The sequence below is a fragment of the Erpetoichthys calabaricus genome, chromosome 6, assembly GCF_900747795.2.
Source record: "Erpetoichthys calabaricus chromosome 6, fErpCal1.3, whole genome shotgun sequence".
Taxonomy (NCBI): Eukaryota; Metazoa; Chordata; class Cladistia; order Polypteriformes; family Polypteridae; genus Erpetoichthys; species Erpetoichthys calabaricus.
In genome coordinates, this window is record NC_041399.2 from 217,414,277 (window position 1) to 217,428,645 (window position 14,369).

At 50.5% G+C, this 14,369-nt stretch overlaps 1 protein-coding gene across 1 annotated transcript in view; it reads left to right on the plus strand.

Annotated features, from left to right (window-relative positions):
* Positions 1–6,791: 6,791 nt before the first annotated feature.
* The window catches only part of kmt2ca (lysine (K)-specific methyltransferase 2Ca), an 85,736-nt gene continuing 78,158 nt past the window's right edge, over positions 6,792–14,369 (plus strand). Inside the window, exon 1 of the mRNA XM_051929378.1 lies at positions 6,792–7,685. The gene's annotated coding sequence lies outside the window, so the exon portion shown is untranslated. The remainder of the gene's footprint in view (positions 7,686–14,369) is intronic.

The following is a 14,369-nucleotide window of genomic DNA, read 5'->3' on the forward strand; positions in this document are numbered from 1 at the left end:
AATGCAGTGAAGTGGGACGGTGAGGCGAAGCCCCGAGTGCGTGGACACGGCCCACAATGGCGGCGTGACCACCATAAAAGATAATGGCATGGCACAGCACCGCTGAGCGGCCACTTCTCTTACCAGGCTGCTGGGCCATCGCACAATAAAACATCAGCGAGGAGCAGAAACCCACAAACGGAGGGATGGGTGCCGCGGTCCAGAGAGGCTGCAATGCTCACCCGCTGAGGACCTTTGGGGACACCTGTGACATTTCAATCATGTTTGCACCACTGCGTCTTTAGGGTTCATTCACACTAGCGTTTTAACATCGTCTCTGAAAGTATCTCCATGCCTGCTAAAACAACTGAAAAACGTGACACAGACGTCCAGCGCCACTGGGCACACGTGCATTGGTTTAAAAATCCTTGAAGGGCCACCGGCAACTGGTCGATGACTTGCTTTCTGCGCACGTGGGCAGCATTCAGAACATACAAAGTTAAGTTTAGACGCATACAGCTAAACAACGGAACAAGCGCCATGGATGGCAGCCTGAAAGGGGAGATGAGGGGGCACTGCGGCCTAAACGCCAACACCACCATGCCAGCCTTTTCAGAAGTACGACGCTCTGGAGAGCACCTTCAGATTCCTCAGTTTGGGTAGGTTGGATAAAAGAGTAAAAGACAAAGGAGAGACCACTAAACGTAAACCTAGTGGTGGTGATGGACATAAGGTGGCGCGTCGTTTGAGCTGCCAAGGGCCGAGCCACACTTGTACTTTGAGTCCTAATCTCCGTCCAGTTCACTTTCTGTGCCACACTCTTCACCGACTGCGGGCCCAGTCCGCCCATAAAGTCCCATTGACGTAATGCCATCCCACAAAGCCCCAGATTGTTTTAAACACACAAAGCCCATCCAAACTAACAAACATAACGGGCAGTCACAATGTCAGAGACGAGGACCACAAACCTCCTTCTGTCCCTGAGGTGACACTGCAGGCCTGGGAGGGACATCACCAATGGTGACGAGACTAGTGCTGCTCAACCCAAGGAATCCCAGCTCGGGGGCACAGCCGTGTTGCAGATGACCCGAGGTGAAGTCCACAAAGTCCACTGGCCGGGCTCTTCCAGGCGCGTTCTTCCTTTCACCTCACATCTTCATCTTCTTCTACCACAGGTGACTTTTCTTTTTCTTTGCCCCCCAAACAAACCGTTTATCGTGCTGCGCACACCAGGCGCCTCCCCCCGTCCTCTAAGCCCACCACGAGTCACGTAGGGCCCGGCCACTGGCAAAGGGTGAGAAGGTGTGATGGGCATCTCCGCCGTATTCTGCCCTGCACACAGTGTGCCAAGTGTAAGAGGCTATATAATCGGTAGCGCGCCTGGTGCAGAAGTGCCAGTCTGACCGCACTGCTAAAGCCTTCCATTTTACATTCGCTTGTCTGGCAGACGTCCTGAAGAGGAGGCCACTCGTCGTGCCCTTTGCATTAACGTGTCTGACTGCACACACGCTGGCGTTGGCTCAAGTCTTTAACTGTCATTTGGTCAACAAACAAACAATGCGATTTTCCTACTTGAAGATTATATTCTGGATATTATTATATTACTTTGACACGTCAATTTGAATGAACTCCTCAAAGATCGCCCAGTCCCAGTCTCACTCTTGGCGGGACCCCCGAGCCTCTCCCAGACCTACCCAAATGGGGGTCTTGCGTTGGCTGGCTGCTGCCCCTTTGGTTCCTCTTGCTGTCTTAAACAGAAGACCACTTCCTTGGACGGGGCAGGTCCCTTCCTACTGACGCCTATCGAGCTGAAGATGGGGGCTCCATCAGTGGGGCGTCTTAAGCCGCCTCTTCTTTCTGAAATGGACCCCAATTTGACCCCATCGACTTGTAAACCTGGAAGGTGGACATTAAGGACTATTTAGGTAAACCATTTTGTAAATGTCTTCTTTAACGTAAGCCAGCTTTCATGCCAAAGTGAAACGGCATATTAAATTTCTGGGGGCAAATCTGACCTTGTTTCAGACAAACGAGGGTTAAACAGGCTTCATTTGGACTCGGTGCCCCTCACCTTTTTAATCGTCACCAGTTGTGCCCATCCTGCCTTCCATTAGGATCTGCCCAGCAGGTTGTCCGTCACTGACCTTTGACCCGACAGAATCAGCAGGTGACAGGAGATCCACCTTCTATGATGAGGCCACTGCCAGGCACAGACAGAAGTTCACCACTTCAAGTAGCATCATGGCAGCCGTCTCATCTGGCAGGGCATTTGCCAATCGAGAGGCCTGCCAGAGCGCCCATGCCACGCGCTGTGCGTGCCACTGAACCTACCCAGAAGCCACTTTCCAATGCCAATGTCTGGTACGTCTGGATTTATCCTGCCTGATGGGTACTTGGACTGGTGAGTCTCCTAAGCCACCGTGTAGTAAGGACACAGAGATATCTTGAGATACGTGTACCTTGTGTCCAGGAGGGGGGGCTGTCACTGACCCTGAAAATTAGGAATATACAGAAATAGAAGGGGGGGGGGCTCAGAAATACGGGCACAAGTCAACAAGGTCTCCTTCCACCGTCTTCTCAGGTTCAGCAGCCAAGCCAAGGGAGCGCCCCCGAGTGGCACCACGACCCACCTTAGACAAGCAGTCCCCCTAACAACATGGTGGACTTAAAGGCATCATCACCTGCACCCCCCCAATTAGCCTGGACCCACACGGGTGCCCTTGGAGTCGCCTGTTGAAGGGGACACTGCAACCTTGGCACACTACAGCCTGGCTCCTGCCCTGCTGCAGTTCCCACCGGACCCCCTTTTAGGGTCAAGCAGTGGCTCCCAAACTTGGTCCTGTCCACCACACTGCTTGGTCTCTTATTCCAAGTGTCTGTCGTTCTTTGTGCGAACAAAAACTTCCTAATGTTTGTCCAAAATTCACCCTTCACAAGTGTTTTAGTATTTACACCCCGTGGAGACCCAAACCTCACCCAAAACTCCAGATGAGGCCTCACCAGTGTGTTATAAAGCTGAACCTCCTGTGACTTGTACTCCACACATCAAGGCGCTATATAACCTGACAGTTGGTTAGCCTCCTTAATGCACACTGTCGTGAAGTCGATAGCTTAGAGTCCACTATGACCCCTAAATCCTCCTCATAAGGTGGACTCTCCATTTTCAGAGCCCCATTGTGTATTCAAACCTCACATTTTTACTTCCTATGTGTAATTCTTTACATTTACTGACATTAAATGTCATCTGCCCAAGCCTGTCTGCTGTCCCAAGTCCTTCTGTGATGATATAACGGATTCCAGATTATCTTCTAATCCTCCTATCTTGGTATCATCTGCCAACTTCACCAGCATGTTCCTTATATTCCTAACTAAATCATTTGCAAAAATTAAAAACAGCAGCCCCAGCACTGCCCCCTGCTGGTCACCACTCTTAACATCACCCAGTTCTGATGAAGTTCCTCACACCATCACCCTCTGCTTTCTGTGTCTGAGCCAATTCTGCACTCACCTACACCCTGACCTGCCACTTCTTTTTGTTTGATGCCCATCCTCTCAGGTGGCACCTCATCAAATGCTTTCTGAAAGTCCACATTAACATCTGCTCCACTCTGCTCGTATCCTTTTGTTTCTTCCTCATAGAATTCCAGCCTGTTAGTAAAACACGACCTCCCTCGTCTGAGCCCATGCCGACTGTCCTGTCCTTGTCAGGTGTTCCTCAATCTTCTCCTTAATAATTCCTTCCATTAATTTTCCTGTGATGTTTCATGTTAAGCTTACTGGCCTGTAGTTGCTCTGATCTGCCCTGTCCCCCTTTTTATAGAATTTGATGATATTTGCCAGTCCTTCAGAATCTCTCCAGTGCTCAGTGACTTCCTATAAATATGTGCCAAGGGTTTCTATTTGAACTTGCTGGCCTCCTTAAGAACGTGAGGGTAAATCTGATCTGCTCCTGGTGATTTGTTTGATATTTCAGCCTATTTAATCTCAGCAGCTCTTCTCTCTCCACAATTTCCAAATCCCTCAGTACCTCCTTAGTAGTCCCTGTTACCACTCTGAGGTTATCCACTTGCTCAGGTGTGAGAACGTCAGACAGATGTCAGTTTAGAGCGTCTGCTATTTCACTGTCTGTATCTTTTAATTCGCTTTACTATTCCTGAGTACTTCACCTCCTCCTTGACTCTTCCTTTACTACTAAAATACTCAAAGACATCTTACATGTCATACAGTCACAGCAGTGGGTCTGAGAAACGACTGGCAGCTGACTGACAGAACTGGTGAAATGGGGAATCCAACAAGTAGAGAGATGCTGTGATTATGAAAACAGACACGAGCTGCTCGATGGCAAATCAGGACTGACACCAACAAATATGGAGAGACGAAACAAATTCAAAGGAGAACAATCAAACAATCATACCAAGGTTCCTCACAACAGGGAAATAATGACTGTGTTAACGTCCTTGGCATTAACTCCAAGCATGACGGCGGCTCCTGCGGTGGGCTGGCACCCTGCCTGGGGTTTGTTTCCTGCCTTGCGCCCTGTGTTGGCTGGCTTTGGCTCCAGCAGACCCCCGTGACCCTGTAGTTAGGATATAGTGGGGTTGGATAATGGATGGTTGGATGGATGGATGGATGGACGACGGCGGCGGCTCATAATTTGATCAACTAGAGTTAAACCGGAGCAGGGTGACATGGAATGATACGCTTTATACAGTCAGTGTTAAGTGACAGTGCTCCGCTGCCATGGCGTGATGCTGCTTCAGTGCATGAAATAACAGCGTGCCTCTCTCTCTGTAAAACATCACAAATATTTCTAAGCATTCTGCCACATCTGCGTGGGGCGGAGCCTTCAACGAAGAACACAATGGCAAACGACAAGCCGTAAAGGCCATTTTAGAACAAACTGAAGCTGAAGCTTGGCTTGAATCAAGCGATAGTGATGACAATGTGAATTGGTCATCAGGCTTGACACGGAAAGAGAAACTGGCACACGACACAGCACTGTACGACCAAACCACCGCGATATGCCAGGTGAATTTGGTCACATGAAATTTCACCATGGTGCCACTGTAGCTGTGTGTCATAAAGGCAAACTAATTGTGATCAGATTTGTATTGGGAAACGTGGAAGTCATTAAATCTCGCACAGTCGTGCAGGTCAGGCAATGACATTCTACCCTCTCAGGTGCAAGCAACAGAAAAAATCTAAGAAAAGTGCGCAAAGGAACACGCGTGTGACGTCCTGATTGTGATGTCAGGCTATGTGTAGGTGACCGTCTCAAACCTGTCACACAAAATCAGCACAGCAGTGGACACTCGACAGACCTTTCCTACTGTAAACTTTATCCAATCTAATCGTTTAGTATTTACACGTCTCTGCTACACATAATAACTTTACATTTTTTTGCCTCTTTTATTCCAGGGGTAAACGCTACAGAAGTTAACAAAGGCCTTCCCATTATAATGCCACTTAAAAGAGTTGTGGTTTTAGAAGCTCCACTTTATCTGGCATTTAATTTCTGCAAGTCAGGAAGCAGGCCAAGAGATGTCTGATGAGCAGCCACTTGAAACTCTGAACTAAATCATTAAAATGATAGCCCCACGTAAAAGGGGGGTACAGAAAATGAACAGCCTTGGAGAGGCCCACTTTAGGCATGGCGAGCCAACGGGGATGGGAATAAGGCTATGGAATAGACAGGGTCGCTGCTGGCCAAATGGGTGCCCTAAGCAGAAATTTACTTTTGTGCCCCCCCCCCCCCAAATATTAGTTAGGCAGCCGTAACAAAGGTCATCACGTGTGCTTAGCCTACTCTGCGTTCACCGTAAAATGCAATATATACGTTTATATTTTTGTTTATTTGTATATGTATATTATTAATATTAATTTATTATTATAATATATAAAAACGATTTTTTTGAGCAGCTGGGATGGTGCCCCCCTGGGAGTTGGTGCCCTAAGCAGACTGCGTACTCTGCGTATAGGGAGCGGCGGTACTGGGAATAGATGAACTTGGCAAGGACTTGGCCAAGGCGCACAACAAACTGGAGGAAGAGGGCAGAGGTGGCACCTTTAGCATCCGAAAAATAGAAAAGAAGGAAACAAATTCAATTCTGAAATTTAAAAGAGGCCTCGAACGTAAGCCAAGCCTGACAAAGTCCTACCGTCAGTGACCTGCAGAGATTCTCCAGGTAGCACTTCAGTTCCTGCCATCTTGTTCGCCCCCCTTGTCGGCATCTCCAAAGATATCCGACGAGCCGCTTCAGACTTTCACACGGACTCTGGGAGTGAACCGGTGCTAACCAAACGTGGCATCGCGTACGCAGTCGCTCGGACCGACCCATTTCGGCCAGCGTTGGACCTTTAATTTCGTATCTGGTGTCACCATCTCACGGGCAAAAGGCTCGATGTGAGCAGCGACTGTTGCGATATCCTCGCCGTCCTTACACCGACACAGGAATAAGAAATGAAACCGGAAGGACTCTCCCCGAGGCACGTCAACGCTTTCAGGACCAACCTTGTGTGAAACAACAAAAAAGAAACGCGCGCGGGGACACCAAACAGAGCGCCGCGCCACGCCACTTGTGCGACTCGTGCGCGCTCACAGGTTGTCACTCATAGGGCGGGCGGGCAGGCACACGCGCTCAAGCCGGAAGGGCGCATGCGCCAGAGTTGAGCGGCGACTCCGCTCCAGTTCCCGCTCAGCTTTTTTTTCTCTCCACCTCACCATTGGGCCAATGTTAAAAAAAAGTCCTCTCACCTGGCTACTGCGCCTGCGTATCCCTCCGCCGGGTCAGCAAGTCCCTATCTCTTTAAACTGGTCGAGGTTTAGAGCGCCAGGCGCCACAGCTCCTTCTTTTCTCGAAGCCCTTCAACACCCCGACTTTGAATCTCCGTGTCGTGCCTTGTCGCGGTCTGTGTGGCCCCCGAGGCCAGGGAGAACTATTTTTTCGGCGGCTTGTTGACAAGCAGTGCTTCGGTCTCCCTCAAACATGGCCACCATGATGGAGCGAAGGCGACAACTTTAAAATTTACCTTTTCAAAGAGAAAAAAAGCGTCGCGTCTGCGACTAGGAAAGACGCTCGGAGCCGACACGACGCCGGCGCGTGTTTGTTTGCTTGTTTTCCTCGCCGTGTGAAGTTTCACTTGGGCCGAGAGCTTCGCTTTAAGTTGACGGAGCGCCGAAGAGCGAACGGCGGCGGCCAGAGGATTGCATCCATGTCGTCAGCGCTCCTCGTTTTGTTTGTGCTTTAAGCGTCCTCGTCGTGGAAGTTAACAAACTATCCGGGGAAATGGATCTGTTTTACGAAGTGTTCATCGAAGACTAATCCGTACTCTTGGAATATCTTGTGCTTTTTCTTTTTCTTCCTTACTTGCTGCCATTTACTCCGAGAGGAAGAAAGAAACGCGATCGGATCCGATTAAAGGGAAGCGGCAGAGTGGCCTCGCGGTTTGGAGCCCGGCTTCGCACTTGGATTGCGGGATTTTATCGCCTTAAACGGTGCCTTTGGGAATACAGTTTGCTGTGTTTGCGACGCTTTTCAGATTTCATTTTTGTGGCAGCGACTGGGGAGTGAACACCCAAACCCCCCCTTCCCACCTCGGCTGCCCAGCACTGCTCCATCCCAAATTGCAGATTAAATCGGGTTGTGTTCCGCGGACGACAGTAAAGGTCATGAAGGAAACAATTCCAGGCTTTTAGGGCTGAAAAGGTAAGACGCCACTGCGAAAGGACTTCTTTGATCTGTTGCTTAATTGGCTTTTGTCGATCACTTTCGTTTTGGGTTAAAGTCCTCTGATCTTCCAAAGGAGGCGTCACGTTCTGTGTGTGTGTGTGTGTGTGTGTGCGTGTCAGTCACACTGCGTCGGGGGGCTTGTAGTGGAACAAACGGTGAGCCCACTTTACATGGTGGGGCCGCTTACATAACCATGATCCTGCACGGGGGAGGGAGGGACGGACGGACGGTGGGTGGGTGTTAGAATTGGACCCCTCCGGCCATGTTGAGAACCCAACTTGACTGTCGCTTACGTGCCCCGATGTGTCTCGACTGATCCCCCGTGTCGGCAAAGCTCACAACTTGTCCTTTTTTTTTAGATCCACGCACATTTGCTCCTCCACGTCCCTCCGAGGCTGCACTTGACTGCCACTTTGAACGCGATGCTCCGGGTAGATGCCCCCCCCCTCTTTGACAATCACCTGTAACGGCAGAGCTGTGTTTAGCTGCCCCCCGGGATTGCCGACCGAGTCCGGTGGGGGTTGGGGGGAGATGATGGCGGCTATGATGACGCTGGACTTTACACCTCAAAGTTGTGTGATCGAGGGAGTCGCAGGAGCCGCCTGTGCTCGGGAGTAGCTCGAAATGACGGTCACGCATCTCTCGATCTCTACAGGTCAGTCAGACGCACACGTAGACCTCCAAGCGACGTTCCCTCGACTTCCGCAGGCCGGATCCACGGACCTCATTTGGTTTCGGAGAACTAATCGGGCCACACCTATCAAAGTAGACCTGCTTCTGTGCCAGGGCGTCTGTCCTCACGGCCCCGATGTCGCCGTCATTGTCTTAGCGATGAGGCGCTCGCTGTCACGTGCACTTCAAGTTTATCAGCCATGCTTGGCCCCCGGTGCCGACACGTAGGCTGGTTCGGCCAACTACAAGTGTGTGTGTGTGTGTGTGTGTGTGTGTATATATATATATATATATATATATATATATATATAATAATGTGTGTGCGTGAGCGCGCCCAGCTTCACCCCCACCCCGCGACAAGTCTCTTCGGATCACTGGGTTGCTTCTCGGAGCGACTTTCCTCTTTCGAGTTCACACGGGCTGTCCAGCGGGGTGGGGCTCCCAGGTGCGCGCCTCCCGACTTGCAGTTTTTGCAGCTTTTTATATCCCCCTCCATACGGAGTCTCGTTTTGTCGCGTGTGTAAGGCGCTTTTTCTCGTGTTCGTCCCCGAAGCGGGTGGGAGGCTCAGTGGCGGCGGTGCTGTGGTCTATGTGTAGCGCGCGTGCGGGCGGGCGGGCGCGCGCACCGCTCTAGCAGGTTGGGATTAACCGAAGTGTCAAGGCCCGCGAGGCGACGGTGAGTTGCTGGGACAGGGAGAAGGAGCGGGGCGTTATTAGCAGCTGCCAGTTCGACTTGGCTCATCACACGGAGCTTGTGACGTTGCATCCACATCGGGAGCGCAAATGTTTATCAGTAGGAAAAAAAGAGTGGACAAGGCGAACCCTGATACGGCCATTCCCTGTGTCTAGAACTTGTCAGCTGTACACCAGAAGAGCTGCGTCCAAACTCACGGGATCGTTACGGAGATCGACGTCTTCCCAGTGTTCCGGGTTGGCATGGGAGGCTTTTGCAAGAGGAATGGTGGAAAACTTTATAATGGTATCTGCGGCTTTGTCGCTTTTCTGACCGCACAGCCCCGGAAAGGAGGCGACATCAGGAGGGCGAGTGGCAGACACACAGCCTTCAAGGGGAGAGGCGACGAGACGCGAGTGCTTACCGCGGGAGCACCTGCTTTCTTTCAGTAGCGGACGGCGAGTTTGGACTTTCTCTTCTCTTCCCCTCGCATTCTTTATTGTTTTGTGTGTTCCTGCCTTCCCGCCCGCTCTCCTACTGTGCCCGAGGGCTTCAGCGTTAGGTGTTTGTCCTCCGGACAGCGCAGTCTTTGGTTATTCGGCTCGGAGCGGAGCGGCGGCCACGTCTCTTAACGTGTGCTTTACGCCTGCGGCTCGGCTGTCGCTGGCCAATGAGCACTGGGCTCTCCCGCGTCACGCGACCCGGCCGTGAACGCGCACCGCTTGGCTGGCGTGTGCGGCTTCGCCTTCTGTCGGCGGCTCGTGGGTCACATGCAGTTCCTAAACTTGAGGTGGTGTCACCCTGATTGTTTTTACGTGTCTGCTACTCCGATGGCAAATAGTCTGAAATTCAAAATGACGACTGCACGGCGGAAGAGAGGATGGAGGAGTGAACGCTAACGAATGGCAGCTTTCAAATTGGGCATTGCTGTCACTTTATTAATGTCGCTTTAATGTTAAGTGCCACCTGTTACTTTGGTAGTATAGTATTATTTGCACAATTCCCATTGCACTGGCATTATTGTATGCAGCAGCTTGTGATTGCATTATTTGCATGGTGTGTACTGAATTATAACAAGTTAAATACAAACAAGATCAAGATCAGTATTCTGTCTGTCTGTCTAATGTAGAAGGACAGAGCATCTGGAAGCAGGTGTGTTTATTAAGGCCGTGTTATGTTATGTGGCCCACTTGTCAGGGGCTTGTGCAGTTTATTTGGTAACTGAAAATTAAACGCTGTTTAAAACAGTACTAACAAAGTCCGAATCCAAAGAAGATTACATGAAGCTGTAAATGGCAGGAGTTTTGAGGGTACTTTGATTTGCTGTGCCACATTTATTTATTTGTCACTCGAGGTTTGACTCTTGCTTTTGTGAGGTTGTTGTTTGCATCAGCAGACACAGGAAACATTCGCTCACAGCAAAGTGACATCTGACAGGAGAGTCCACTTCATGTCATCCGTAGGTGGCGGCTGTTGCTGCTGTGTTCCACATCAGGCCTTCATTTATGGAGAAAGTGGTTGTTTTCATGGAAAAAGTCAACTTTGGCAAGAAAACTCCATTGTGGTGATTCTAGAACATAGTTGCAAGTTTTTATTTAGTTTTGTTCATGGAAAAAGCTCTCAAATTTGCCTTCTCACTTGCATCCAGTAACAGACGGAATTGAAAATAACACACAGAGATAGTGACGGGGTGGGTGACAAACGCACAGCGACACTGTAAAATATGTCACATCGTGATGGAAAGTAAGTCTTTGTAGAAGTTCAGTATACGTTGTTACTGCTAATGGCTACGTGATACAATACAATTTATTTTTGTGTAGCCCAAAATCACACAAGAAGTGCCGCAATGGGCTTTAACAGGCCCTGCCTCTTGACAGCCCCCCAGCCTCGACTCTCTAAGAAGACAAAGAAAAACTCCCCCCAAAAAAAAAAAAACCCTATATGGAAGAAACCTCCGGAAAGAAAGTTCAAAGAGAGACCCCTGGGCGTGCAGTGGGTGTCAAAAAGAAGGGGGGCCAATACAACACAATACACAGAACAGAACAAATCCTCAATACAGTATAAAAATACACATTTTTAGAAGTATGGAGCAGAATTTAACAGTAGATGATATCCCATAATAGGATTTGGATACACACGAAAGCTTCAGCATTTCTGTTTTGATTTTGATTGTCATCATCATCTCCTTATTAAAAGGCGCAATGCTGGATCATTGTGTGGGTTTGTGAAGCGTCGCTCGTCGTGTGTGTCAGTCACGAGTTGAGATGATGCCAGCGTCTGCCCTCTGATGCTCACTTCAGCTGCACGTTTGCTTATCTGCTGGAGCCTCTTGAACTTTGTCAGGTTACCAGAGCAGACCGTGAAGCTGAACTTGATGACAGGCTGAGACATCATGAGGTCCTTGTCCACTCTAAGCAGTTTGAGTACCTGGTGGACACTTGTGCTCATTGCCTTTCGATTCTGTGTTTTGTGTTGATCTTGTTATTTAGGGTTCTTCCTCCGTTCGTTCTTTCGTTCTTCACTCTGTCCAGACATAGACGGCACGGGTGGACATGCAGTTTTCTGCCTCGGAAAGTCAAATCTCATTTCTTGGGTCTTTCAGCATTCGCACTTGTAATTTAGCAGACACTCCATTTGGCTTTCCTCCTCCGCCGATATGCCTACTTGATAATCGGGCTGTCTGGGAGTCGGTGTTTGTGTGATTGATTGTTATGGACGCTGACCTCGAGGACCAATGCTCTGCTCCATCTAAACGTGTTGTGGACAAGCAGACTAAGGTGTGGCCGTCCAGGCCGGTGACAACAGCAGCCTCACACGTTTGACTTTCCTATTTATGGCTTTGAGACGAAGACTTTTGTGAATTTTGACATTGGTCCAAAGTCTCCAATGCCGCGGTGGTCTTTTGGTAAATTCTTTGACACCCCATTCTGTGGAGGTGGTCAGGCTGGACACTTCTGTTATGTTCATGCTGTGGCCGCCATAAACTTCTTAGTTACACAGAAATGAACTCTTTAGGATTTCCTGGAAAAATAAACACATTGTCGCCATAAGTGACAAAACGCTGGCTGTGGCACAAATCATTCCTCGAAAAAGACTGACATGATGTCACCCCTGCTGTAACTCTTGAGTGTCACCTCGTTGTCTTTGTACTCACGGCCCCTTGGTCACACGGGTAGCCTCACTATCTCTGCCCTCCTTCAGTTGCCGCTAATGTATTTGTTGTAGTTTCATTAGGGGGGCATTTTGTGCCAAGCCATGTGAAAGACCACCCCTGTATACAGGAGGGGTCATTCTGTCACCATTGTAGATTATGGCCTGTGACTGAAGAGAACGTGCTGGACGGCTGGCCGGGGTCTGTGGGGTTTGATGGCGTTTACGGTGGGGGTGTGTGTTTTAAATGAATGGCAGTTGTATGTAATTGGCACACACACACACACACACCTTCGGCCCGATGGTCATCCCCCTTACATACAGCAGCCTGGCACTGGCACTGCTCACACTTGGGTTTGCCTAGCAAGCCAGTGCCTTCAGTCACACACACTGGTGACAGGCTGGCTTTTCACGGACTGCACACGTGAGTGTGCCCAGCGTCACTTGCCATACCCTCGTCCTTGAGGCAGTGCACTGAGCCCCCTGCTGTGACACTGCTGGCACCAGTTACAGCACTATAGCCTGGTCACCTGCGATGGTTACAGAGGAGTCAAACGGCCCCTCGACTGCTAGACGTACAGGGGGTCACGCCTCTTCTCCCTTCAAGTTTGTGCCCGTTGAGAGTCAAGTGAGAATCTCGTTTTTGGTGGACTGCTGACCGAGTTTGAACTGTGAAAAGGCTTTCATCGATGGGAGAGGAGGGGGTTTGAAAGTCAAATTAATATGGGTGGGGTGGTCCGGGGTGGGAGCAGTGGAGTCAGTGGAGACTTGTGGGTAATAAATCGAGGGAGATGGCTGCAGGACGAAAGGCAAAGTCACAAACGGCCACGTGGTCCAGGTCTTGCGAGTATCTGGGTGGTCTCGCGGCTTTAGGCCGAGTAAATGGTGCAGACAGGTGGGAGCAGATCTCTTGGTGAGGAGCTGCAGGTTTTACTGCATGTGTGCTTCTGTATTAACACTGCCACCAGTGAGATGTCTAAGCCCTCCTGGCTGCCCACATTTCCAGTTTAGTCCGCGTGACGGTGAGGTGGCCACTGGCCAGAGGTCTGCCTTCAGCCCCCACCTGCACTAATGCCACTGCAGGGCACTGACAGGTTTACCCGGCTGTGGATGGTTGGTGACGGGCCACTTCCGTGGGTCATGGCAGCGTGTCCGAGGCAGGACGTGTGTTCTGGCCTGGAGTGCCTTGCCTTGAGCACCATGCCACACACTGTACCTAGAGTGATGTTTGCATGTCTGCTCCAGGTGGTCATCAGCCCGAGTTCTTAATGAAGTCCCACCAGCCTCCGTGCTCTTCACGTGTGGAGTTGCATGTGACAGCAACGGCCATAGCATCTCGAGTCAAGCAGCGCAGAGCTGAAGGAGCGCATTTGACGCAGCAGTCGGCGGCCTGGGCAGCTCAGGTGAAAGACCACTGGGTCCGGTGGTGGCGTGCGAGTATAAAGACCACCGGGTCGGGGGGCGCGTGAGTATAAAGACCACCAGGTCGGGGGGGGTGTATGAGTATAAAGACCATCTGGTTGGGGGGGGCATATGAGTATAAAGACCACTGCTGTCAGGGTGGGGTGCATATGAGTATAAAGACCACTGGGTCGGGGGGGGTGCATATGAGTATAAAGACCACCCGGTCAGGGGGGTGCATATGAGTATAAAGACCACCGGGTCGGGGGGGTGTATGAGTATAAAGACCCCCCAACGAGTAGCTGTGTTTCCTGCGCTGCCAGTTGTTGCTGACTTGAGTTGGGGTACACAGAAGTCTAGCAGCTGTAATTCTGTATTTCGTTGTTTGTGTTTTTGGCGTTTCATTTAAGTTGCTCTCCCCTGACTAGGGAGCCACGTGCTGTAGGGCAGCGGACCACCTGAAGTGCCAGAGCTGCTGGTGAGGTGCCGTGAAGCGGGTGGGTGGGTTGGCTCCTCGCTTGTGTTATGAAGCCCGTTGATCGGTCGCCATCTTTACCAGTCCACTTATACATGGCAGCTGTGCCCTTGGTGGAGCCCCCCTGTCAGTTAGGCCCCTCCTGCCCTTGTGATCGTGGACCCTGGTGTGGTTCCTCCTTTCTTGAGTTCTCTTCAGGCTGTTTGTGTCCTCCTTGAACGACACGCTTTGAGCTGCAGGGTTTCTGTTGGAATGCTTCACCAGGCGTGGATTTATTGGTGGTCTTGAG